Genomic DNA, 26,946 nt, shown 5'->3' with positions numbered 1-26,946 from the left:
GCCCTTCATTAGCATAGAATGTCCACATACAATTCAGGCTACTCTTTAAGGCAAGTGTATGTGAAACATTAGTGACTATCTAAGGGATTGGCGATAATCTTGACGTTTCCAGTCCCTATCATTAATAGGGGGACACATGTGAATATTGACAACCAATAATTAAGTTACCTAGACCGCAATGTGTGCACTGAAACCAATACGCTTATGGAATTACCCTTACCAGCAGTGAATCACTTTGCCTGTCGATATACTCCAAGCATTCACATCCAAATGATATCGCATGGGAACAATACTTGCATTCCTAATTCATAGTTAAAAATTCTTGATTCTGAAACATCCAGCTTCCTCTTGTTTCGAGTTTGTATATGTAGATGAATTCACACAGTTGCATTAATGATTCCCCTATGTTTATACTATGTCGTTCATTGCTCCATGGCATTTTACTCTTACCGTTGATATCAGTTCCACGCCGAAAATGGAATCATTTGAACATCTATTGGGACAGCCGCGATGGAAACTTCTTACGTCTTTTGCAGATGAAAAGCACCAGTCGGTAATTTTAACCGGTCTGTAACAAAGAGCAGTCGTTGTACACAGATGTCAATAATGTACAGAAAATCATATATACTGTTTTTGGGGTAAATCTCAGTTAGAAACCTCATTACTCCAGAAACTGTAAGCTCAAGATGGGCACGTCGGCTCAGATTCTGAAGGTCAGAACATTCGCGCCAGGTCGGCTGGGGTAGGCCAGGGCGGTGGGGCCGCACCATGCTATATTTGTGATTAAGTTTACTTATACGCCACATTTAGAAATATTCCAGCAATATCACGGCATGGGACACCGGAAATTGGCTTCAAAAATTGTATCCATTTGTGATAAGACCCAGGTCTCCAGTATGACGAGCGAATGCTTTAACCTCCAGGCAATCTCCATGGGCGATTATTTGTGTTCAATAGTAGTTTTGAAACAAGAAACGCAACTAATCAAATGTCGATGGTATAACATGATATTTGCAACAAATAACAGCTTTTCAGTGGAAATTGCTTTCTACGTTTTTGCAGTTAGTTAGTTAGTTACGTTTCACGTCGCCCTCAGCAATATTCCAGCTATATGGCGGCAGTCAGAAAATAATCGAGTGTGGACCAAACAATCCAAAGGTCAATATCATGAGCCTCGCAATATTGTGAAAAATGGCTGAACAAGATTTCGTTTTACCCCGTTCTTAGCAATATTAAAATAATATCGCTAAAGGGAACATCAGAAAGGGGTTTCACACATTTGTACCCATGTGAGACATCGAACCGGGGTTTTCGACATGGTGAGCGAACGCTTAAACCACTAGGCTACCAGGACAACAGGAAAGACAATGTTTGTTAACAACACTTTTTTCAAATTGTCACCGTCAACAAAATGAAACATGTCGATAACAACTCTCAAGAAGCCACAAACGGGATCGGGTTGTCCGACACGGTGATTTTGTTGATGCTTGTCAAAGTATCCTATTGCACAGATCGATGCCCCTCATGGTACTCTGCCTAGTTTCTTGTCCAGATACATCATTTGAAGACTATCGATTATGCTGAAAGAGAAAACCGGAATGTCCTTGATAAGTAATGGGACAATATGTGCATAAACGTTCAGACATAAAGCATAAACATGTAAAATTCATTTGCCCAAAACAGGTTCAATAAAATGCCGTCGAATACTAAATAATAAAAAAAAACACGTATTTAGTAAACTATTATCAAGTTACTGTTTCTTTACTTACATATCCGGGTTAGAACTGGTGATCAAAAACTTGTGCTTACTTGGTTGACATGTGTCATCGAAAAAACAATTGCGTAGACCGGTGTTCATGTTGTTGATGCCATAAAAGGCGACTATGCTTGTGGTAAGAGGTGATTAACGGGATCGGGTGGTCAGACTCGATGACTTGGTTGACACATGTCATCGGTTTCTAATTACGCAGATCGATGCTCATGTTGTTGATCACTGGATTGTCAGGTCCAGACTCTATTATTTACAGACCACCACCATATAGCTGGAATATTGTTGAGTGCGGCGTAAAACTAAACTCACCCACCCATGTTTTTGATCACGGGATTGTCTGGTCAAGACTGGATTATTTACAGTCTAATACTATATAGCTGGAATATTGCGTTAAACAACAAATCAACTATGCCAAACACTAATTACAATTATCTTCTGTGCGGAAACGGCCGTGGTCAAGCTGACTGTGTGTTTCTGTTCCTCGCACGTCCAGGTGTATGATGCCTTCACGAAGAAAATACTCACAGCCAATCCGCATGCTTTGGGCGTGACTGCACGTGTTCCACGGGGCTTACGTAACTGTTATAAACGACGTGCCAAGACCGTGCCGATCGTGCTAAGTACGATGACACAAATGATATTCAACTCTCGAACACCAACATTCTTTGTTTTTTCAAACATTACAATTGACATGCAGTGATCAGTTTTGTCAAGTTCTCACAAAATGTGGTTTCAGTTACCAAATCAGAAGATCAGAACTCAAATCAGTAGATTATCAAAAAGACTTGTTTGTTTCTCAACTACAAGATGTAATCAGCGTCAGCATGACGCATTCAACAAACCGACATGTGATCAATCATCGCGGGGCCATAATAAAATGTTCCTGCAACAAAATCTTCGCATCCTTCAGTGTCATGTTTTAGGAAGTGACATTTTCTCTTACGGTCGACAATTAACATAAAACATTTAAATTCAAACGATATTAAGCTTAAGCGCTGAAGTGTGATTCATCAATGTCGTGCAATAAATGTGATTCCAGCAACGTTGCGTAAGGACGATCGGGAGTGTGCTTCACACTTTACAGCGACGAAATATTTTTCCGCGTGATAAGCGAACATTGGACTAATTAAATTCCCCAAATACAGCTTTTCCCTTTTCAGAAATTTAGCTATGTGCACCAGTTTCAATTTAAAGACTCCGTTTTGTCATTTTGTCATTTGCTTTTGATAACATATTGAAATATCTCCAATACCCCAATTTAATTTAAATGTAGTAATACCCTCGTTGCTCTCCATTCCTTAAAAGTATTGTGCCTCGGACACTCCGGGACCTCGGCTGCCATAAAAGGTGATCGATGATCGCAGATCGATGCTCATGTTGTTGGCCACAGAATTGTCTGGTCCAGACTCGATTATTTACAGGCTGCCGCCATATAGCTGGAATATTGCTGAGAATGGCGTAAAACTAAACTCACTCACTCACCGGGACCTCGGTTCCATTATTTTTAAGGAATGGAGAGTTACTTGGATAATACCCTCTACACATGGAGTGGTGGGGTAGACCAATGGTGTTCGCTCGTGACGTTGAAGACTTTCGATTCCCCACATGGAGCCCATTTTTGGTGCCCTCGACATGATTTTCATTGAAAAATATATTCCTTGACAATTTGGTTTACTTTAGATTTCAACTACTAATCGTGTTTTGCAGGGAGATTTCTCACGTACACATTGCAGGCCCTCCATATGTAACTGATATGCTTCTGTTCAAACCCAAAGCACTTACAGATTGAGTGAGTGACTATGATTTTACGCCGCTTTTAGCAATATTAACGCAACGAACCCCGGTCTTCAGCGTGATGAGCGATCGCTTTAATCAAAAGTATACGTTACTACCATTCTTACAGAGTAAGTGAGTGAGTGGGTTGGTTGGTTGGTGGGTGAGTTACTGAGTGAGTGAGTGGGTGAGAAATCCAAATATGTTGAGCTCTCAGTTCACAGTGACAGGTGTCGAATCCTACTGCCTACTTACACGTGTGACAATGGGTCTTTGTGCAACTTCACAAAGTAAGTATAGATTACATAAACGACGCAGAGGAGTGCAATTCATATTATTGCTTGTGTGTTTGCAATGTGTATTAATTCAGTTACCGAGAAGAAAATTGAGAAGATAATGACAGTGCATTGATCAAGGACATCCATATATGGATGTGACGAAGACACATTACATCTTCGTTTACGTGTTATTGAATAATGTAATTACTCTTCTTTCGTGCAAATAATGAAACTCCTGTGAAGGTAGCAACCGCTCAGAATGATGCATAATGGATGCGGGATAATGCTTCATTGAATCAAAATACATGACATATATTTGATTGTAAAATGCACATCTTTGGTGGTAATGACGTCACATTTCCATCGACAACTTGCAGATTAAAGCAGAATTTGTCGATAAATTGATTTTAATAATTACTTTCATTCACGTTTCTTCAAAAGATATCATATGCATACTTTGTAAAACTTCAGATGTTAAAACTTTGACCTTTGAGAGAAGTTTTGGACTGAATCTGCAGCTCTAGAACACACGACAAAGTTGTTTCAACTGCAGAGGCCTTCCGCTTTGAAATATGCATATAGATCTAGAATTCGAAGGTACATCATATTCAATGCAAAAAGTACAGCTAAAAAACCGTTGACAACCATTTTGTGTAATACTTATATACCAACTTCTATATGCCTCTCAAGTACCTCACATGAAGCTGTTTACCATCTATTTTAATATGGAGCGGAACAATTTCCGAAATATTCAATATTGTGACCCCTTTGACCTAATTAACTTGATCTGTGTCAGGACAGTATATTGACGTGCTCTCTACCTACTGATTCGAAACTGCGTCTTGCTGGCAACAGGAATTACGAAAATATGGCTACACGTCATTTTCAGCTGCCAAGTGTCCGCCATTTCAGTCCAGTGCATTAAAGAGCCATCAACGTGAATGCTCCCTCAATAATCCAACTAATAGCCCCACTGATTGCGGCCTTAATCGATTATCGGTGTATGATAGGCCGGAAATTCTCTCTCACGCCATACTAGCATGCTATTTGCCTATATCGAGTACTGCAGAAGTATCTGGGTACAATTTGTTGTCCCAGTTGGCTGTCGACGAAAACGAAATGATTTGATAACTAGCGTGTAAGTGGAGAGTACGTTTTAAGACTCTTTCAGGCCATTCGTCATGTTCCATTTGAGTCGAAATTCCTTTCATTGCTCTATGTAGCTGAACACTATACACCTGTACTTGACAACAAGGCATTCTCAGATACATCATGCTGCAGCTAATATTGACATTTCAAAGGCTTCTGGATCATGATTTAGAGTTCGGAGTCCTCCTAAAGTAGATCGGGATTATTGAGAATGGTATTGATGGACTGGTATACACGTTCATACGTCCATTCATCATATCAAACAGGGCTACTTGGCGAAAACATTTCAGTGATGTGAACAGTCAGCCCAAGATAAACACGTCGCTTCCACGGTTGGTGATAGATTTGCGGATCTTTCATGCCAGAGCGTTTTATCATTGTTCTGAGTCAACTTCTTTTTGTACAAATGAAGCCAAGTGAGTAGAAGCGTTATTGTGAACGTTTATTTCTGTTGCAGCATCTGTGAAACGACCTTTTGTAGACACATCCTGGAGTCTCTCAGTATTAAAACTCCAATCAATTACAATAATGTGATTCTTCCTGTAGCCGTTATTCCACCACAGATCATAGCACCATCACCTACATGACGATCGCCTTCAAGAACACTGGTTGTTTGGAGGCACGCGTCTTGTCATCGGGTTGTTGTAGAGGGATGTGGCAGTAGGACCATTCTACACAAACATGAGGCTCACTACAAAGTACTGTTTGCATCACTGGGGACTTTGTCGTTGGTTTCTGTTGTCATGTAGATTGTAGATGCGAAGCCGTCGCCGGATATCCTCGCAGACATGTAGAACAATGCACTGCGGTAGCATACTGTGTCGACTGTTCGTGGTTCGAATGTGCAGACCAGTCTGGCCTCCAATGACTAAGAGATCCGTGAAGATCTGGGTTAGAATGGACTAACGCTGACACATGTAACACTATCCCAGAGGCGGAGATCTCTGGTCCAGACCCGAGAGATATAACTAGCTGGAATATTGCTGAGTGCGACATACAACTAGACTGACTCACTCGATACAAAGGATAAGAAAAGTAGAAAGCAATTTCCACTGAAAAAGCGTTATTTCTTGCAAATACCATGTTATACTAGCGATATTTGATTACTTGAGCTGCGTTTCGAGTTTCAAATCTATTATTGAAACACAAAAAGTTCAAATGAGAACATGTATATTCAACGTTGTGAGCTTTAATGAATCAGTACAAAAATGTTTAAGACTTGTCAGGTACGTATATTGTTACTACAGTGTGTCAAAACAGCAGTAACACCATAGCTACCTTCACATATTGGATGGTGATATGTTACTTTTTATCTCATGCATCGCCATTGTAGTTGGGGCGGTAAGGTATTCTAATGGTTATTGCGTTCGCTCGTCACAGCATAGGCCTCGATTCAACACATGGACACATTGTGTCAAGCCCATTGTGTCATTCCGGTGCCGTAATATTGTGGGAATATTGCGCAAAGCGACTTAAACCAAACTTAAACACAAATGATCTTGCCATAACTTCATGTGAGAACCCAATTTGCAACGAAAGAATCCCCCTTCCTAATTACTGACAACGTGTCGCAATGATCTTTATGTGTGACCAAAACATGGTCATGTGAAAAGCCCCATAAAATGAAGCAATCTCCCTCCGAGTTACTGTCAACGCTTTACAGCGATTTTCATGTGTGACCAAAACATGGTCTTATGAAACAAGACATAAAATAATGCAGTCTACGTCCCGAGGTACTGACAGCGCTTCACAATGATCTTTACGTGTGACCAAAACATGGTCTTATGAAACAACACATGTAATGAAGCAGTCTCCCTCCAACTTACTGACAACGCTTCACAATGATCTTTACGTGTGAACGAAACATAGGTCTTATGAAACAACACATATAATGAAGCAATCTCCTTCTCGAGTTACAGTCATTTCACAACGCCTGTTACGTATGACGTTGTGAAACAACACATGTAATGAAGCAGTCTCCCTCCAACTTACTGACAACGCTTCACAATGATCTTAACGTGTGAACGAAACATAGGTCTTATGAAACAACACATATAATGAAGCAATCTCCTTCTCGAGTTACAGTCATTTCACAACGCTTGTTACGTATGACGTTGTGAAACAACACATGTAATGAAGCAATTTCCTTCTCGAGTTACAGTCATTTCACAACGCTTGTTACGTATGACGTTGTGAAACAACACATATAATGAAGCAATTTCCTTCTCGAGTTACAGTCATTTCACAACGCTTGTTACGTATGACGTTGTGAAACAACACATGTAATGAAGCAATTTCCTTCTCGAGTTACAGTCATTTCACAACGCTTGTTACGTATGACGTTGTGAAACAACACATATAATGAAGCAATTTCCTTCTCGAGTTACAGTCATTTCACAACGCTTGTTACGTATGACGTTGTGAAACAACACATGTAATGAAGCAATTTCCTTCTCGAGTTACAGTCATTTCACAACGCTTGTTACGTATGACGTTGTGAAACAACACATGTAATGAAGCAATCTCCTTCTCGAGTTACAGTCATTTCACAACGCTTGTTACGTATGACGTTGTGAAACAACACATATAATGAAGCAATCTCCTTCTCGAGTTACAGTCATTTCACAACGCTTGTTACGTATGACGTTGTGAAACAACACATATAATGAAGCAATCTCCTTCTCGAGTTACAGTCATTTCACAACGCTTGTTACGTATGACGTTGTGAAACAACACATTTAATGAAGCAATCTCCTTCTCGAGTTACAGTCATTTCACAACGCTTGTTACGTATGACGTTGTGAAACAACACATGTAATGAAGCAATTTCCTTCTCGAGTTACAGTCATTTCACAACGCTTGTTACGTATGACGTTGTGAAACAACACATGTAATGAAGCAATTTCCTTCTCGAGTTACAGTCATTTCACAACGCTTGTTACGTATGACGTTGTGAAACAACACATGTAATGAAGCAATTTCCTTCTCGAGTTACAGTCATTTCACAACGCTTGTTACGTATGACGTTGTGAAACAACACATGTAATGAAGCAATTTCCTTCTCGAGTTACAGTCATTTCACAACGCTTGTTACGTATGACGTTGTGAAACAACACATGTAATGAAGCAATCTCCTTCTCGAGTTACAGTCATTTCACAACGCTTGTTACGTATGACGTTGTGAAACAACACATGTAATGAAGCAATCTCCTTCTCGAGTTACAGTCATTTCACAACGCTTGTTACGTATGACGTTGTGAAACAACACATATAATGAAGCAATCTCCTTCTCGAGTTACAGTCATTTCACAACGCTTGTTACGTATGACGTTGTGAAACAACACATATAATGAAGCAATCTCCTTCTCGAGTTACAGTCATTTCACAACGCTTGTTACGTATGACGTTGTGAAACAACACATATAATGAAGCAATTTCCTTCTCGAGTTACAGTCATTTCACAACGCCTGTTACGTATGACGTTGTGAAACAACACATATAATGAAGCAATTTCCTTCTCGAGTTACAGTCATTTCACAACGCTTGTTACGTATGACGTTGTGAAACAACACATATAATGAAGCAATTTCCTTCTCGAGTTACAGTCATTTCACAACGCCTGTTACGTATGACGTTGTGAAACAACACATATAATGAAGCAATCTCCTTCTCGAGTTACAGTCATTTCACAACGCTTGTTACGTATGACGTTGTGAAACAACACATATAATGAAGCAATCTCCTTCTCGAGTTACAGTCATTTCACAACGCTTGTTACGTATGACGTTGTGAAACAACACATATAATGAAGCAATTTCCTTCTCGAGTTACAGTCATTCCACAACGCTTGTTACGTATGACGTTGTGAAACAACACATAACAATGTGATATTCCCATGGCAACAAAAGCGTCACCATTATCTTGAATATACCCGTGCAGTATTTTAGGAACAGTATTATTCTAAGCATTTTATCCATTTTGTGTGATCCCATTATGTGATCAAATGGACTCAGTCGTTATGTTCATGAGAACATGTATATGTATAGTATATGTTCAGTTTAATCACTTGAGTTTCAGTCAGTAGTATGATTGGACATCAAGCCAATAGCAAGAGTTCATTTATTTTGTAATCGGAGAATACACTGCCTCTTTGGATAGATACAGACCATCACTAAAATAACATATTCACCTTCACAACATCTTGTATAACACAATGGAATTTTGCCTGATTACCTGAACCCAGCTGCAATGATTAACCTGTCGGATGAAACTAATGCGTTATTACTGTCAATCGTACTAAAGTTTCAAAGGCACCAGGCTTGCTTTGGAAACTTTATTACTTATTGGAGATATGGGGAGATCATCAACCGAGTACACACAGAGAAATTACCATCCGTATGTTACAGTAAACAAAAGCCTTTCAATAATCGGAAGAAAGGGTCCATTGTATGATTCCATTGTCGACGTATGTATTTGTGTTCTGCGAATCAGCTGGAAATGTCTTGTGCATGTTTACAAAGGCCTTGCGTGATGTAACCGTGATATAAAACTTGAGAAGGTTTTATGACGCTCTCTAATTCTACCATAAAAGGGCATGTTTGATTACATTCAACGTTTGATCTGTAGCCGATTGATTTTATGTGAATTAACGGGAACAGAGGCTTTCGGAAAACTGTTTTTAACCACATAACATTTTACGAAAAACTGGCTATTGCTAATTACTATTGACGAATACTGTGCTGTATATATTACTACGCCAGTGAAAGCGAGTAAGATAACTCGTAAGGTAAATGGAAAATGATAGGCATGAGGAAGGTAGTATGAGAGCCGCACATGACGTAAATAAATAAATAAATAAATAAATAAATAAATAAATAAATAAGTAAAAACTGAATGGATTCACAATTTCATGTCCCCTTTGTCGTGGCTCATTAAGTTATTACACAATTTTCATGAATTACTGACGTCACTCGGCTAACTGGTAACTTCGCAAACCGAGTTAAACCCCCTGCAAAATGTTTTGGTCACATCTGTGCATTATCGCGGCTGAAACAAACGAAATGACAGGATGAAAGAAGAACACTGTGAAACGGTGAAGTTTCAACGCGGGATATAGAATCTTCAACTCGCAGGTGAAACTAATTTGATTGTCGTCCAGTAGTGTTGTGGTTGCGTTTGTAGCAAATTCAGTTTGAATGCATTGTTTGGATTTCTTCGAACATGAGAGATCTGCATTTGCGTACAAGATAATTTTTGAAGTTCCCCATTGACCGGAGCCCGGGATGTAGCAGATAGATTGTCCTTACGCGGAATCCATACTTTCGAATGCGACATTGCGAAGGTCACGTCACAAAGACTACTATAGTGGGACATAGGGCAGTAGTTGTTGACAATTTTCTATGTTACGTTGACCAGACAATGAATGTGCGTAGGAGAAATACTTTCATGTCGTTGAACCACTGGAGAAGGCTGGGTGTTTAGTGTTTGCTGGTGGCTAAATAGAAAAGTGTATTTGAACAGGAGTATCCTTCATGACGCAGACTTTGACATACAGTTTGTAGATGGCTACGAAGAACGAAGAATATTAATAATAGTATGGGCACTTACATAATGTTGATCACTAGGGTGCAGGGACATGCCCTAGGCGCACAATAGTCATAGGACTTATCCCATTTTCTGCTTTGAGAACAGAGGCACTTTTGAATAAACTCACTTGCCAAAAGCTTTACCTAAAGTTACAGTTCAAGTGTGCTTCGTTGTCACGTCGAGCTGCCAAACACCGTCACCCATCCAAGGACTTAACTTTACCTGATTTGCGCCCTGCGCCCTGTGCACATAACCACACACAGCACCGCGATCCGAATTAGTTTTAAGCGAAACACCACCATGCCTTGTCAGAGTGGTGGTTTGATCCTCAAACCAAAACGAGTGATGCTATTCACGAAAAAGTGTTCCAAACATGATTCTGGATCCTGGAGGACGTCGTTTGCTGATGTCATCGTCATTACGAGATTCAGCAGGGCAAAGGTAACTCGTACCTTCACTCTTCAGTACTTTTTCAAGTGTCTAGCTTTCCGAATATTTAAAGTCATGAATACTGATTGTGACCACCCGCTCCTCATGAGTGAGTAAGCGGGAATCGTTTTACGCTGCTTTTAGCAATAATCCAGCAATATCACGACAGGGGACGCCAGAAAAGGGCTCCATACAATGTGCCCGTGTGGGGCTTCGAACTTAGGAGTTCGGCAATACGAACATTCGCTTTAACCACTAGGCTACCCCCACCGATCCTCATTAGAAGGATCGACCACCATACGAATACTGCATCCAGAGGCTGCCGTTAAGAAGAACTAACATTAACTCATCATTGCTCCATCATGACCTTGTGAGAGCGAACCTTGTGTATCCCTGGTCCTACGTTGAACCTCATCTACCGGCCTGTGTTCCCGTGTTCGACTTTCTGTAATTAAACTAAATGGCACCATACTATAACCTCGAGAGCATTTGAATATCCATTCCGTACAATATTTGCAGTCGGTGAGGCGATGAATACAATCTGGAGGGTTTACCGAGAGTTTCATTGATTGATCTTTGAATAGCCAGCTTGGAGCAAATATTATTTTAGAGATTGCCTTCTTTCCGTACAGGCCATTTTGAAATTTACACTCAGTCTGGTATTCGATGAGATGTTTTTGAAGAGATGTTCTATTGATCAACATCGCCGCGGTTGGTATGTGGATCTATTTCTATTTTCGTAGCCTAGCGACTTTGAAATATATGTTGACCATGTCAGCATTTCTGTTGAACATACACAGTACAACATCTGATTATGTCTTCTTCATGAACCTGCCATTACTGCCAACGTTTGGCTGTTTCTTTCTTTGACGTATATTCCCTACTGGGTGATATTGGCTGTAACAGACTGGACATTTTAGCGCCAACATATCTTTGCTTTGAGAGAACCCAACGATGAATGAGTCGGGTTACAGCTTTATTTGGGTGAAAGATGGGCATCAAGAGCGAACTTCGAAAGTGAGTGATGTCCTGGGCAGAGACACTTAATTCCTGTGAGACGAACATGGAGGCCAAGTTCAGAATATGTACGCAGTACTCTATTGCTTGTCAAAGGAGGCAATAAAACTGGCTCAAGTGATCAAGGCAGCCAATCTACGTGTCATCGTTCTCAAAATGAGTTGGTCATTCGTAATACTACACCGACTGTGAAACAGGTCACTGTGATGTTTAGAAATGCAAAAAGAAGAAACTAAAAGACTCACCACCCTCGCTTAAAATTAGTCAAGTAGTCATATATGTGTGATTTAAGTGAATGATGGCAACTTGCACAACAGTTTTAGAAGACATGGATCTGAGTGTTCAAACGAATTTTAAGAGTTGCCGCCTTTCTCTGTTCCAGGATCTGCATGTGCAGATTTCAGATCCATATATCCAGTTGCCAGCGGTCACTGTTCTGCTAAATGTCAAACCTGAATATGTGTTTATCGTTCTGACAGAACAACTGCATGGTGCCACTGTCAGAATGCAAATGGCAAACCATGCATCTCCTTACGGAAATAGGATGAACTAAATCAGCCATGCTGTCTTTGAAAATCATTCACGGTTACAATATTTGTTTATAATTACAACAGTAAGTAGGTGGAACAGATTCATGAAATGATAACGCTCAAAGAAATGCTATCACCTGGTTGGACATAAGTGAGTAAATATTTATTACTCAGTTACAGTAATACCCTTTGTTGTTCATTCATGTAATCATTCAAGACATAAAGGCGCCACCATCTAATTCAATACAGTGAAAAGTATGTAAATCTAAATGTAAATCTAAATATTCGTAGAAATGGACTGAAGTCTCATCTTGATTAAATTTAACACATAAATGAGCCATACAAAGAATACGTGAAACACGTTTTATCAGTTTTATCAGTACCCAAACCTTCCCTCTTCTTGGGCTACGGGTCGTTGAATTCCATAGTTTCTCCAATTCACATCTTGCTCGCAACATCAAGATCTGGGGACTTTCAATTACATGTCAGAACAACCTTTTGTGCACTTTGCTCGGCCTCTGAAATAACCAAAAAGAAGTAGACATTAGCCGATCAGAAAACAGCTTTCTCTGGCCTAATGCCACTCATTTCACACTGACTACTCCCATTCCAGACTATTCGCTTTGAAAAACATCTTGACAAAGTTCTCGACTCAAAATTTGACAACTGGACAAAAGAACAATCTGGAATGCCTATTAGATGATGGAGATTCCATGGCAGTATGTCCCACGGGCTATGAAGTCCCTCCGTTTCAGTTGTTTAGCCCATCGTAGCGAGAGATTGACTATGATTTCCACGGATTGATACTTTCAGCCTGTTACTGTCATTCGGAATAACCCGTGCTAACCTTTTCGAGGTTGCATGAATTGAAAACGCATTCCGAATGTCACATCCCTGATCTGGTAAGCCACGCTCTACTTGGCCGGATGAAAAGTTGTTCTGATGTGACCCGCAAAGGGATGACCCAAGGTCTCATTTAATGGCAGAGAGAATTACAGTCTGGTTCAGTGAATTGCAACTTGGCTGTAAGCACGGTTTTATTTGGAAATGGCAGAGTGATGCATCAAATGGATGTGTATGTTTAAATATAGTGTTACATAATATTTATCACATTCATTAATGGTATGAATGGTGAAAATCGGCTTTCCACCCTTGCATTTGCTTGTTTGTTGTTTACGCCGCACTCAGCAATGACCCAGCAGCTATATCACTGTTTTTTTATGTAAGCAGTAAATCTGAACCAGACAATCCAGTGATGAACATCGGTCTATGCATGTGTCAACCAGGTCAGCGAGTCTGATCACCGTCTTACAACAAGCATGGGTTGCTCAGCTGCACATAGTGATCATTGCACAGCGGCTATCTTAAGCCTATGTCTGAGAATGGGGGTTACAATCATTGTGGCACTAAGATCGCTTTGTGCGAGTGAGTCCAGGTCTTCATCAAAGAAGATGTAGATGATTGTGCCAAACTGCTTCAATATCAGAAACTTTATGCGTTTCGTTTTCAACACAAATATTAATAGTGTGAAATTGTGGCATCTTACTGCTCAGAGGGTTAAAGCGTCGGTCGACGCCAACGACCAAGGTTCGAGTCGCCAAATGGGCACAATGTGTGAAGCCCATTTCTGGCGTCCCACCCCATAATATTGCTGAAATGTTGTTAAAATCGGCGTATACTAAACCTGCGCACCCACACCTGCCCAAACAAGTGCAAATATGGCTGTGTCGATGTTGAAGGGGGCCTACGAAAATATTACGAGTTATCCGACGTTCGACACAACCGAAACGTGACGAAAAAATATTACTCGCCCATGGAAGATACAACAGTTAAATATGTTTACATAAATATACACTGGTGTAATATCGCTACACGTATAACGTCATAATGGTTCAGAATTACGACGTCACAATGCTAATGTCGCTGTCGCGATGATATTAGACCTTGCTTGACTCGGAGAAAGCTGACAGTCCTCACACGGAGAGCTCAGAGCCTCGGTTTCTATCAGTTTATGTGGGAGGGTGATAAGCAGAATACGGAACTCGCTACCGTGAAATACCATTCTTATTTAGTCGCTTTCGCTCGTTTGATACCAAATCATTATCTTGTTTAATAAACATGGTATTACACGGAAGTTCGTTTAGTATCCTCTGTATACTAGAGGAGCAAGGTCTTACTTCGAGAAACCTTAAATAAGTTTAGACTGAATGATGTGACCCAGTAAGTTTTGGAGTATTTGTCTCATCATTACTTGCAACTGTCATGAAGCATACACTGGAGACATGGGGCTCTTGTTTGACGTTCTGGACTGTTTATAAGAAAACTGTATGGGAATTATCAGTGTATGATACTTGTAGTGCCCACATTCTTTGGCTAACAGTATTAAAACCCAACAATGTAAAACAGAATATGACCCGGAATAGTCATACTGTTTACGTATACCATGTGAATAATGTCTTGACTCGACAAATAACAATAGTTTAATAGTTTATCTTAATTGGACAAGACGCGCACCTGTTAACGATCAGTATTTCATAAATCAAATTCTGAATTGAACGAACAATAGTTTGGATGAACAAATACTAATTATTATATTGGGTATGTATGGGTTTCATAATTTTGTCGTTGATTCCCATCATTTGGGCATATGATGAGAAAAATATGGCTCTTGGGCATAAAGAATTTGAGCTTCACAGAACACAGTGAATGCATCTCGCGATCTTTTCTTTTCATTCTTTCTTTTACAAATTAAACAGCATTCCCTCTGTGATTGCAATATTTTCGAAAGAAAAGCAAAACAAACGCTTTAACTATATAATGATAATTAGAACAAAAACCGTATTTCATTTGTGATTAAAGTAAGAAATCCTTTACCAAGCAAGTGCTTTACCAAACATATAACACGAACACTTGCAGATTTGTGGGATATATTTTCACTATAAGCCAGAAAACGTCAACAGAGTGTGTGTTACGTTTGAGCTTTACGTCGCTTTCAGATTTAGTCCAGCAGTATCACTGCGAGGACACCAAAAAATGGGCTTCACAAATTGTATCTATGTGGGGAATCGAACCCGGGTCTTCAACGTGACGAGCGAACGTTTAACCTCTTGGCATCCAACCGCCCCTCGACAGAAAACCAGTGCCGTAGGCGTTGTTAAAGAACACCATTTGGAACTTGCTGCTCGTGGGCTAGTCCACTGTGATTTTCTACAATGATCTTTCCGGTAGATTTCTGTCATAGGCTGGGTGCTGGGGTTATAGCGTTTCTTCTCCAAGCCGAAGACTCGGTTCGACTCCCCACATCGGTAAAATGTGTGCAGCCCATTTCAGGTGACCTGCCGTGATATTGCTAGAACATTGCTAAAAGCAGGGTAAAACTAGACTCAGTCACTCTGTCATGAGCAAGGCAGTCACGATGCTTCAGTGGTGGCCATGGTACTCAAGATACTTTTGCTTCCTATTTTGAACATATTCTTATTATTCAGATGTCAAATATACCCTTCAGAAATGAAGGAAAGGAAACACGAAGAAAGTTTATTGATTAAGAACTGCTTGATTGACTCAAGAAATTTAATAAAATAAAAGTTGTGGCAAGTGATAAAGACGGCCTTTCTAAGTCACGTTTCTGAAATCCCTTAGCGGAAAAAGAATTTTCTGATTTTGAAAATATTACAAAAACCAGATACACTGAGAGAAGAACGTCGTTACGGATTGAAGTATTCGATGTAATGTTCAAGAGCGTAAATTAGAGAGAGAATGATAGTGGGTGGATGATTTTAACCCTTTCTGATAATGCCGTAACCACACAATTGATTAATTTTGAAAATGATCTTGGGGAAAATATTTGATTGAGGAAAAGCGGATGAACTAAACATGGACTTGAGCGCTTCACGTTTGCTGGTCACCACAGAGTACTAGATGTCAAATGAAAGCGTTGCAAGGAGATTTTGCCACATCGTGGGGGATGGGTATTACAAAACTCCTTAATACTGATTTATATTTAATATGAGTGAGTTTATTTTTACGACACTTTTAGCAAAGTTCTAGCAATATCACGGCGGATGGCACCAGAAATCAGGGTCACACATTGTACTCATGTGGGTAGTCGAACCAGGGTGTTGGTAGCAACGAGCGAACTCATTACGCCACAAGTTGTCCAATCATTGTCATGGATAAGCGATGTACAGATATACGCCTACGTATAATAATTGTGAGTATGTATAAAATCACAACTTGTACCATATTTGGTCCTAAGTACTGTAACAATGGCTATTGCTGTGTGAAATTTCCATTTAATGAAGCGTACGGCGAAGTCTGTCTCAATCATTTCCGAGAGATATTTTGTTCATTGTAAGCTTTCTGTACCTGCTATAGGCGGAGCTCGGGTTACTCCGTTACAGCATACCAACTCCTGGAAATTAGGTAGACAGATGTAAACAATTGAGCTTATTAGTAACGCCAAGGTCAAAGAATAGCCATGTACCGTCTTTGTTAAAATGAGGAGACGCTGAAATGAGCGTCGCGTTCAAGATCATTGCATTGTATAACGAGGTCGGAATTGGCCTTCAGCAGTCAATGTTTGTCATAAAGGACGACTAACGGGATCAGGCGGTCAGGCTCACTGACTTCCTCAGTAAGCACATGTCATCGTATCCGAACTGCGAAAGCGGTGCTCGTGATGTTAGTCACTGGATGGTCTGGTTCCGATCCACAAAGCGTTCGTAACGTTACGGCCAGTCGTAACTATGTATTTTATCATACGCTTATGAATGTAAGCGGATCGGGACCCAAGTCCAGACTGAAGTATTTACAGACCGCCGTCATATAGCTGGGATATTGCTGAGTGCGGCCTCACACTCTATTTGGTTGGTTGGTTTGTTGTTTAAGACCGCACTCAGCAATATTCCAGATATATTGTAACTGCCTGTGAGTCTGGGCCAGGCACTCCAGTAATCAACAGCATGACCATCGATCGCATCTGGGATATGATGACATGTGTCTCCCAAGAGAGCAAGTCTGTTAACCACCTCTTACGACAAACGTAGGTTATCCGTTTCTAACTTCATGTTCCCGTTATGGAACACCAGTTCTGACCCGGATCCTAACGGGTATCGGCGTTAAACAAAAGCACAAAAAACGTGCGGTGTGTCTCGCGATCATGTGTGTATGTGGGTGTTTGAATTACTTCAGAAGTATGCAAATTGTGCTGACTAACATACGTACAATGTTGCAGTTTTACATGGACACCAAACGCATAAAATGCATACTTCCCATCACATGTTTAAAATTAGTATACTCACTAAAAATAGTGCAGCGTTCGAAACACCTGCCTGTCGGACTGCCCTGGACGGGTTGTATTCAACACGAACTGCCAGATTCTCAAATTCATGTGAAGATATTTTGTGTTTAGGTAAGTTTCGGTCCGGGCTGCCACGTGTTACATAGCAACCAGCCCTGACTAAAATTTTTTGAGACTTTCATACCCTGACTATAGCCACTAACTTGAAGCAACTGTTCATGACTAAATTTTGCAAAATAGCCCATACTGTTTAAAGGTACTGTTTTAACACACGAAGTGATATACATGTATTGTAAATAAAATACGTAAAGTTCAAGAAATGACAAAATTCAGTGCAAAATGGTGAATTCTAAAACCACACCTTACACCTCAACGCTACTGTTCATATGGGTGATATTTGCACGTGGCTTTCAGCAATTTGATGCATGGTCCATGGTCTGCATATGACTCTAAACGTTTGGTAAAACGCTGAGTAGAGATACAACAACGATCAAGCCTACCTGTGAACTTTGTAACTATGACTTTAAAGAACCACGAGAACCACGTGTAGTTTTGTTCGAGACAAGTGTAATCGTGTCAGATATCTACAGAAACTATAATTAGTCTACACAGTCCCGCTAAATGCAGGCAATTCAGGCAATTCAGGCAATGTGACAAACCGGTAATGTACAACATCTAATAGCTATCTATCTCAATCACACATGTAAAATAAGATCTATATGAAACTCAAATGCTTATGATCACCTGTAATTTATATTGTATTCCACTGTATCATACGCATCATGTTCTAATAATACAAACTTCTGTTCTGTTCTGTACATGTTCTACTCTGTATAGTGCCATGTACTAGGGCAATAATAAGCATTATCTTTTACGTCTTTTGGTATGACGTGTTCGCACCACGAACCTTAAGCTATTACGTCACACGCTCTGTCGTCGTTTTGACCGATCTTGACGCATTAAAGCGGTTATAAGACTGAAACAATCAAACCTTGTGCTGAATACCTTGGTTCTCCACACGGGGTATACAATAGAAATTGCTGTCACTGATATTGGATTGGAAATTAGAACAATTGAACGTTGTCCAAACAAAGAAGCAAGGAATTCAATAATCCTAAACAAACAGGAATGCCTGCTGTGCTGGTGCTAGAGTTGATTTGTCACGGCTTTGATAGGGCTGTCCTTTGAAAGAATTCTGTTGCCCAAATCAAAGACTCGAGACGAGAGCACCATTTATACTATATTGCTTAACTGTATAGGCGAAAACTGTGGTCTGTCGGCGGCGATGTATATGAATGTTTGTCAGGTTTTAAATCAGGACATGGGTGAGTGAGATACTGTCATTCATGTAACAGCATTTATTTTCTGAAACAAAGGCTTGCAGTTTCATAGAATGTGTCGCAAGCTACACGATCCCTTTAGTTACCTCTTACGACAAGCATGAGTTTCCGAAGGCCAGTCCTAACCGGTCCTTTACAAGGAGACTCATACTATGTTTCATGTATGTTTCATGTATGTTTCATGTATGACGTAGATGATATTATTCACATGTTGCTGTTCTCAAAAACGAAACCCGAATTATGCAGAAGCTGCTTCGGGGAATTTTGCTCTTCCCATATTTGAAACCACGTTTTCACTTATCTCCAACACGAACACTTGTCAATGTAAAGGCGCACCGGTGGACGAATCTTGGATGGGTGTATTTCAGTTCTAGCGGGCTCCGTTTAACGTGGGGGAAACACCCAGAGTAAGGCTGGTCAATGTCACGTTAAACAAACGAGCACAAGTATGGTACAGAAAATGAAAAATAATATACTGAACAGCAAAAGAAACGCATGTTTCGAAAAAAATTAAATCTCAAAAAAGTTAGTATTCATGTATATGTCTTCTGCTGAAATACTTGACAAAAACAGAGTTGCGCTTCTTTTTGTTGGTTAGTATAGTATGGAAATGACAGAGTGAAAGAGTGAGTGATTTGGGTTCAGGGCCGCAGTGGACTGTTGTTTCAGTCACATTACGGCGTTTCAGCTGAAGGTGTGAGGAGAACCTGAACTGGCGCAAGGGGCTTGTAATAAAGGCGGTGTGGTGGCCATGTGGTTAAAGCCGTTTGTGAAGCGCATTTCTGTGTTATTCTCATTTCTGGTATCACCCGCCATGACATTGGTGAAATACTAATACACATCGGCGTAAAAGTCACTTCCTCACTCACAGATGAAACCAAAACTGGGGCAAACCGGAATTCGAACCCACGATCATCGCTGTTCCTGGTTTACTTAAGGGACGGCAACTCTGCAAACGAAAAGTATCCTTCGACCACTTTTCATGGCGCCCAGATCATGGAAGCGAAAGTAGGATATGAAAATTCTAATCAACGTAACTGTGTAATGCTGAATTGGTTTCCACGAACCACTTGGCATCAACAAACGTCTGCATGTAGGTCACCCACTTTCCGCAAAACATCATAAAATTATCAGTATTGCACATCACGCATATGCGCCTTAATTGAATTTATTGTGCTGCATCACAAACAACCAGCATAAAAACGACATTGTACATTGATGTTACAGTACTTCGTGTAATAAATAAGAAACGATATTGACCATTTGCGAGAAACCATTTGCGTCCGCGAAAGCATCACTATTTCTTTGAACTAATCTTCCTGGTGTTTTTGGTGTTGTTTTAAAGAAATTGATACAGTAAGTGTAAATAATGATAGGACTGTCTGTTATGAAAACAGAATTTTTTCGAAATGTCATGGAAATAGATTCGCAATAACACTATGCTTGCCATAAAAGCCGACTGAGCTTGTCGTAAGAGGCGACTACACGGGATCGGGTGGTCAGGCTCGCTGACTTGATTGACACATGTCATCGGTTCCCAATCGCGCAGATCGATGCTCATGTTGTTGATCACTGGATTATCTGGTCCAGACTCGATTATTTACAGACCGCAGCCATATAGTTGGAATATTGCTGAGTTCGGCGTAAAACTCCCTGACTCACTCACGCAATAACAACCCCCACTCCCTCCCCTACTTGTCGAACATATGTCTAGACGGAATGGAGACATCTATTTGAGATGTCACTCTGTCTTGTTGGTATGTTGTTGAATGTTTGGGGAAGACCATCCTTGGTAGATAGATTGGTATCTGTTGAATTAGCTTTTAAGACAGTAAGGCAGTTAAATAGTCTTTCCCCCCCCCTCTCTCTCTCTCTCCCTCCCTCCCTCCCTCTCTCTCTCTCTCTCTCTGTGTCTGTGCATCGTATTTGCTGGACTGAGGCTTAATCCCTGAATATACATATATTTGCTAATAAATAACCTTATTTAAATAGGAAATGAGCCCCAGTGACTTCAGAGAGAGGGGAACCTAGACTTGCTTCATTGAGGAAATATAACCAAATGTTTTGAAAGAAAATTTATTTTTTTGTACTGAAAGGGTAGTATTCCACAGTATTTACAATGCCTTACACAGGAAAACAATGCAAACGTATTAAATGTGGAGAGGGATGTTTCATATGAGGTTCCATTTTCAGTTTCACAAATCAATTCAGGGAGTTTGAAATTCGTTATTGAGTTCAATTTACACTCTAGGATGTTCTAGTGGTCAGTATCAAATGTCTCCTCCCCAAAAGTTAGGGCACATCTACAGATGACGTTTTACTGACTTTGTGAGGCGTCTGATGACGTCACTGGTAATGTTCTGCCATTCCTGAGATAACGGTGCTCCTGGGAGGTCGTGACCTTTGGTTTGCCAGTTCCCAGTCCATCCCAGGTCGTGCCTAGCTGTCTGTTGAAAACGGTTTCTCTATCAGTTGGGGATTTTATAGTGGCATTCAAAAGCCTTGGCAACGTGAGCGTGATATGTGCCCATGCTGACCATGCCTATTGTTCTTTCCTGCTGTTCACGGCTTAGCCTGGGCATTTAAGTGTGTTTTCCTGTCATCTGAGCTCAATAGGGCTGAAGTCTAACTCTTAATGGTCACAATTGGTCTCAGTGTCAATTTTGTACATTTGGATAGGGAAAAACATTCATTTCTGTCTTATTCACAAACTACACGAATATCTAAATTGTTGGCATATTTTTTTACCCATTTTTCGGGTGGTGTATAGAAAAAAATCAGTTCCGATTCTGGAATGACTTCCCTTATAACAATCTCAGAATGTAAATGGGACACTTTCTTTTGGCATTTACATTAGTTGGAATATTGCAGAGTTTGCGTTAAACAACACACCAACCAAATTATTTAGGACTTAAGCATTAAGGGAGGGCAAGGTAGTAAAGAAAATAAGGTGGCTTACGTTTACTTTCATGTAACGAGCCCATTTCTGTAATGAAATGAACATATGATATTTTTTTTTCATTTAAAAGTACATTTCAAATAATTAGTTGTGGCGAACTAGTTCTCTGGCAACTTTTCCACAAAAAAGGCAGATTATCTTTTCTCTGTGATGAGGGGTATATGTATTTTGTAAACGCTTAGCAGGGCTTCGCCTCGCCTCGCCTCGCCTCGCTTCATCTCGCATCGTCTCCCATCGCACCGCTTAGAGTAGCGCCTCACAGTGGCCCAGCGGCTCTCCCCGCCACACATTTTTGGTGTCCCTCACCGTGATGTTACCCGAATATTGCGTAAAGTGCCGTCACCCATACTCAGTCACAGCAGCTGAAGGTAGCAAGATGGATGATCGAAGCACGTGTGACTGTATATTCTAACGGTTGAAATCTGCTGAAAATACATCACGATCATACCGTTCCTTCCGATATTACCAGGGACAATATGACCAACATCCACTGTATAATGCCTAATGGCAAATCCATACGCCTGTGATAAGAACCGCATGTATGTCCTATGCCATCAATGAATACAACGAGTGTCTGGGTATATTTAATTTAAAGCATAAACAGTTCTGGAGCTTAGACTATCACTGTGTTGGTCGTTATTACATATTTACTGTCTACGACACATTCTCAATATGGCGTTGGGTTAAAAAACGGACGATGACGCATGTCGCTCTGATTTCTGTTTGTTAACATAACAAATACATACACATGTAATTGCTTTGCTTTGTTCAACGTCCATTCTTGCAATATATGATATAGTTATATATGTGATGTGAGAAATATGTGCAACAGGTAATCAAACGTACCTGGTTATTTACACACAAATTTAAACGAAATTGGTTTTGACACACTGAACAAACAGAGGGCCTGATGATGGTGCTGTGACGTGTCACCATACATCTGGAATATTGCTGGATGCAGTCTTAAACAATAAACTAGCCGCACTCAGCAATATCCCAGCTATGTGGCGGTGGCCTGTAAATACTCGAGTCTGGACTTGAGTCCCGGTCCAATAAAAGTTCCCAGCGCTTACAGGCATAAGCGTATGATAGAATATAACAGGTCTTAACGTTAAGAACGCTTTGAGGATCGGAACCCAGACCATCCAGTGAGAAACATCATGAGCACCGATCTTCGCGATTGGGATACGATGACATGTGCCAACAGAAGAGGTCATCGAACCTGACTACACGATCATAGGCCTGTTACTCGCTGTATACAAATAACGCTGGTGGCTAAAGACCAATTGCATCTCGGATCTTCACAGTTTAGAATGGCGCCTTAAAGCATTACTGCTTATAAAACGAGACTAACGGGATCGGGTGGCCAGGTTCGCTGACTTGTCAGATAGCTGATATATATAATCCTCACACAAAAAATACGCAACAAGTTCTTTCAGTGTAATATCTTTATCAGTCTCGATAGCAGTTTGTGGCTATACATGTTACTGAAGGTAAACATTCAAGGAATACTTAACCTTTAGAGACTGTCAAATTGATTTGTCTGATAACATTTACAACAGCATCCGAACAGGACCACTACCAGAAACAACATGCAAAATATGTAGCATGAATGTAGTCCACGTTTTACACGTGCACCCTGATGGGTGCAGTTCTACCTGTAATTTTCCTCTGGTACAACAAGTAATTTTCAAACTTCATTTCATGGATGCTAATGCCCGTTTAGATCAACAACATGACACATATGGACTGGCCTCCAATGTTACCTGATCTTAATCCCACTGAACATACTTGGGACATTATTGTCGTGTTTACAGTCTCCAGCTTCACCCTCAGACACAGGTTCACCCTCAGACACAGGTTCACCCTCAGATTCAGGTTCACCCTCAGACACAGGTTCACCCTCAGACTCAGGTTCACCCTCAGACACAGGTTCACCCTCAGACACAGGTTCATCCTCAGACTCAGGTTCACCCTGAGACACAGGTTGACCCTCAGACTCTGGATGACCTTATGCAGGCATTACAAGGAGAATAGCAGAGCATTCCATAACAGCAACTTTACCATTTGGTCAATGCAGAGACGTGTAGAAGCTTGTATTGTGCTCTGACTGGTCATGAACACGGTCTCACGGTCCCAAACTGACCTTAATATTAACATTTTAAATTTGCTCCTTTAATGCAACACTCTTTGCCTGTCTGTTTCACGGGTACATGATTGTGATGATTTGTATCATTGAGCATTTCTTTCCATCTTGTTAATCGTTTATACATGTGTTTCGCATTTCTAGTGTATCATTCAATAATTTGCAATATCAATAAACGAAAATGTAATGAGAATAATGATTTGTGTACCGAAGGTTTATGTTAGGCGATATAGCTAGAGTAAGGCCCAAGTCAGCCATTGTGAAGCCTGACGACCCGATCTCGTTTTGCGCCTATTGCGACAACTATGAGTTGCTGGAGAACCAAGCATGGCAGCATGTGTACAGTTAGAATACAGACACCTTTCATTACGGGTGACTATTGAAGGGGAAACTGCTATTGCGAAATCTATAGTCTACTGCAATATACTATTGCGACCAACCATTTCAATATTACCGCAATAATTTGGGGTTTTTTTCTTCTTGAATATGTCAAATAAAAAACAACTTGAAGTAGTCTCAGTCTGTTTCAAGAACTGGCAAAAAGGTGAAACCATGATCAAGTAACCAGTTAAAACATTTAGTATTCACAATTGTAAAACTCCGACTCGCATGCCATGGCTGTCGCCATGTTTCTTTAAGAAGTAACAGGGGCGGATAACTCTAAAGCGAAGGAACGAATCTGCTTCTTCCTGTATTTTGCGTTGTTCATTTATCAACGGAAGTCAATAATTAAAGTACCGATAATCACACAGACTATTGACGCATCAATAGCTATGGGTGTCTACCATTGGGTTTAATTGCAATCAGAGACTCAAAAACATCTATTGCAGTCGATCGATAGTTCCAAGCATCGTTACAGCACTACCGTACATAGATACCAACTTCATTTATTATTTGCCAGGACGTTCAGTGATGGTTTTCGCTCCTTCCCTAGGTGAATCCAACTGCAAGAAGTCTAGTGAACGACAAAAGACAAATGAAGTTGTTTTCCAGAAAATGTGCCAGGTATCCGACTTCTAAACGCCTTTCAAAGACTTCGGAGAAGAGTTGGTCATGAATAGTATGCTTAAAACAGTTTAAAAGAGATCAATTAATTCGGTTCTGGTTGGCTGGTTCCTAATGCTGCACGTCTAGTAATGTGGCAATATTGTCAATAGGATGAACAGTGATCTGTATTTGATAAGGGTGTATTCCTATAATAACAACATGTTATTGATCGAAGAGACCGTTATGGATTGAACGGATGCGACGGCGTTCATAATAGTCCCCCTCACAAATGAACCAACTATTGATCTCAACCTCACATCATACACAGGAATGGATTTCTTAAGGAACACATAGGCTATTTACAGTCGTGTGGAATAAACATAATGTAATAAGAACGTATTCCTGCAGCCTGAGAATATGTTATTATGTTGATCGACTGATGGTAGTCGATACTATAAAATACAAGCATAGCTAGTGAAACTAACTTTGGAAAGGTTTTCTCAAGTACATAGTAGCTGACCTGATTGCAGGTTATTCTCATGACTAGATACACGTGTGGGGATATATAACCTGCACATGGACACAGCGACATCGAGTATCGACGGTGCTTCATGTACAGTAGGCATGTAAACTCGCGCAAGTGGCATATAAAATATATTTTTATTATGGTCATAAAGACAATCATATAATTTCGGTAAAATGAGTTTTGTGACATTCGCATTGTTACTATTTTCAATACGTAGAGTGAGTGATGTTTTACGCCGCTTTTAGCAATATTACAGCAATATCACGGCGGGAGGAGGGGGACACCGGAAACTGGCTTCACACATAGTACCCATGTGGAGAATCGAACCTTCGTCTTCGGCGTGACAAGCGGATGCTTTAACCTCTAGGCTATCCTACCGCTCCAAAACAAATATCGAGACAGCTTTGCCGAAAACAAACAAGTGTGGAATCAATGTCTAAATAAAGAACAATAACGTCGACGTCAGATCACATCTAGCATATTACCAAATTAGAAAAAAAAGGATAAAGCAAGCTTTAACTTTGAAGGTGAACACACCTCGGAGGACTGTGAAAAGCGTTATTTGTTATATGTCCGCCGTGTTTGTTTTGTATGGAGAAAGTAATGACAGATTATTGTGCCATGGATGAGTTAATTATCTTTGTTACATGAGTTGATTGTCGACCATACATCCTTTTGAAGTAACATTGTTGCTGGATTTACAAACATACATCCGTGTTAAGCGATACTGTCGCTGGATTTACAAGCACACAACCATCCTATTGAAGCCATGTTGTCCCTGGACTAATTGACATACATCCGTTTGAAGTCCATTTAACGCGAATATCAAACATGTTTAACTGTGCATTGATTTGGAACTGATAATGCCATAATACACTACATTTAGAACTGAATGACGCGTTGACAAACTAGGTGCGTAATGGAAATTACAGCTGTATTTTGACTGTGAAAGCAATACGTTGAAGAAAGGCATGATTCACCAGGCATCTTTATCCTAGAAGGTAAAGTGTGTATGTTTTCAGAGCAACATGACATGTGAAGATAATTGTCAAAGCACCGTATTTCCTACTTGACACCTTCTTATTTTTCATTCCAACAATATTCCAACAATATCACGGCGGGGGTCACATGACATGGGCTTCACACACTTTCACCA

Source organism: Haliotis asinina, chromosome 16, assembly GCF_037392515.1.
Source record: "Haliotis asinina isolate JCU_RB_2024 chromosome 16, JCU_Hal_asi_v2, whole genome shotgun sequence".
In the NCBI taxonomy this organism is placed as follows: Eukaryota; Metazoa; Mollusca; class Gastropoda; order Lepetellida; family Haliotidae; genus Haliotis; species Haliotis asinina.
The sequence above is the reverse complement of the archived record's forward strand: the minus strand, read 5'-3'. Positions refer to the sequence as shown.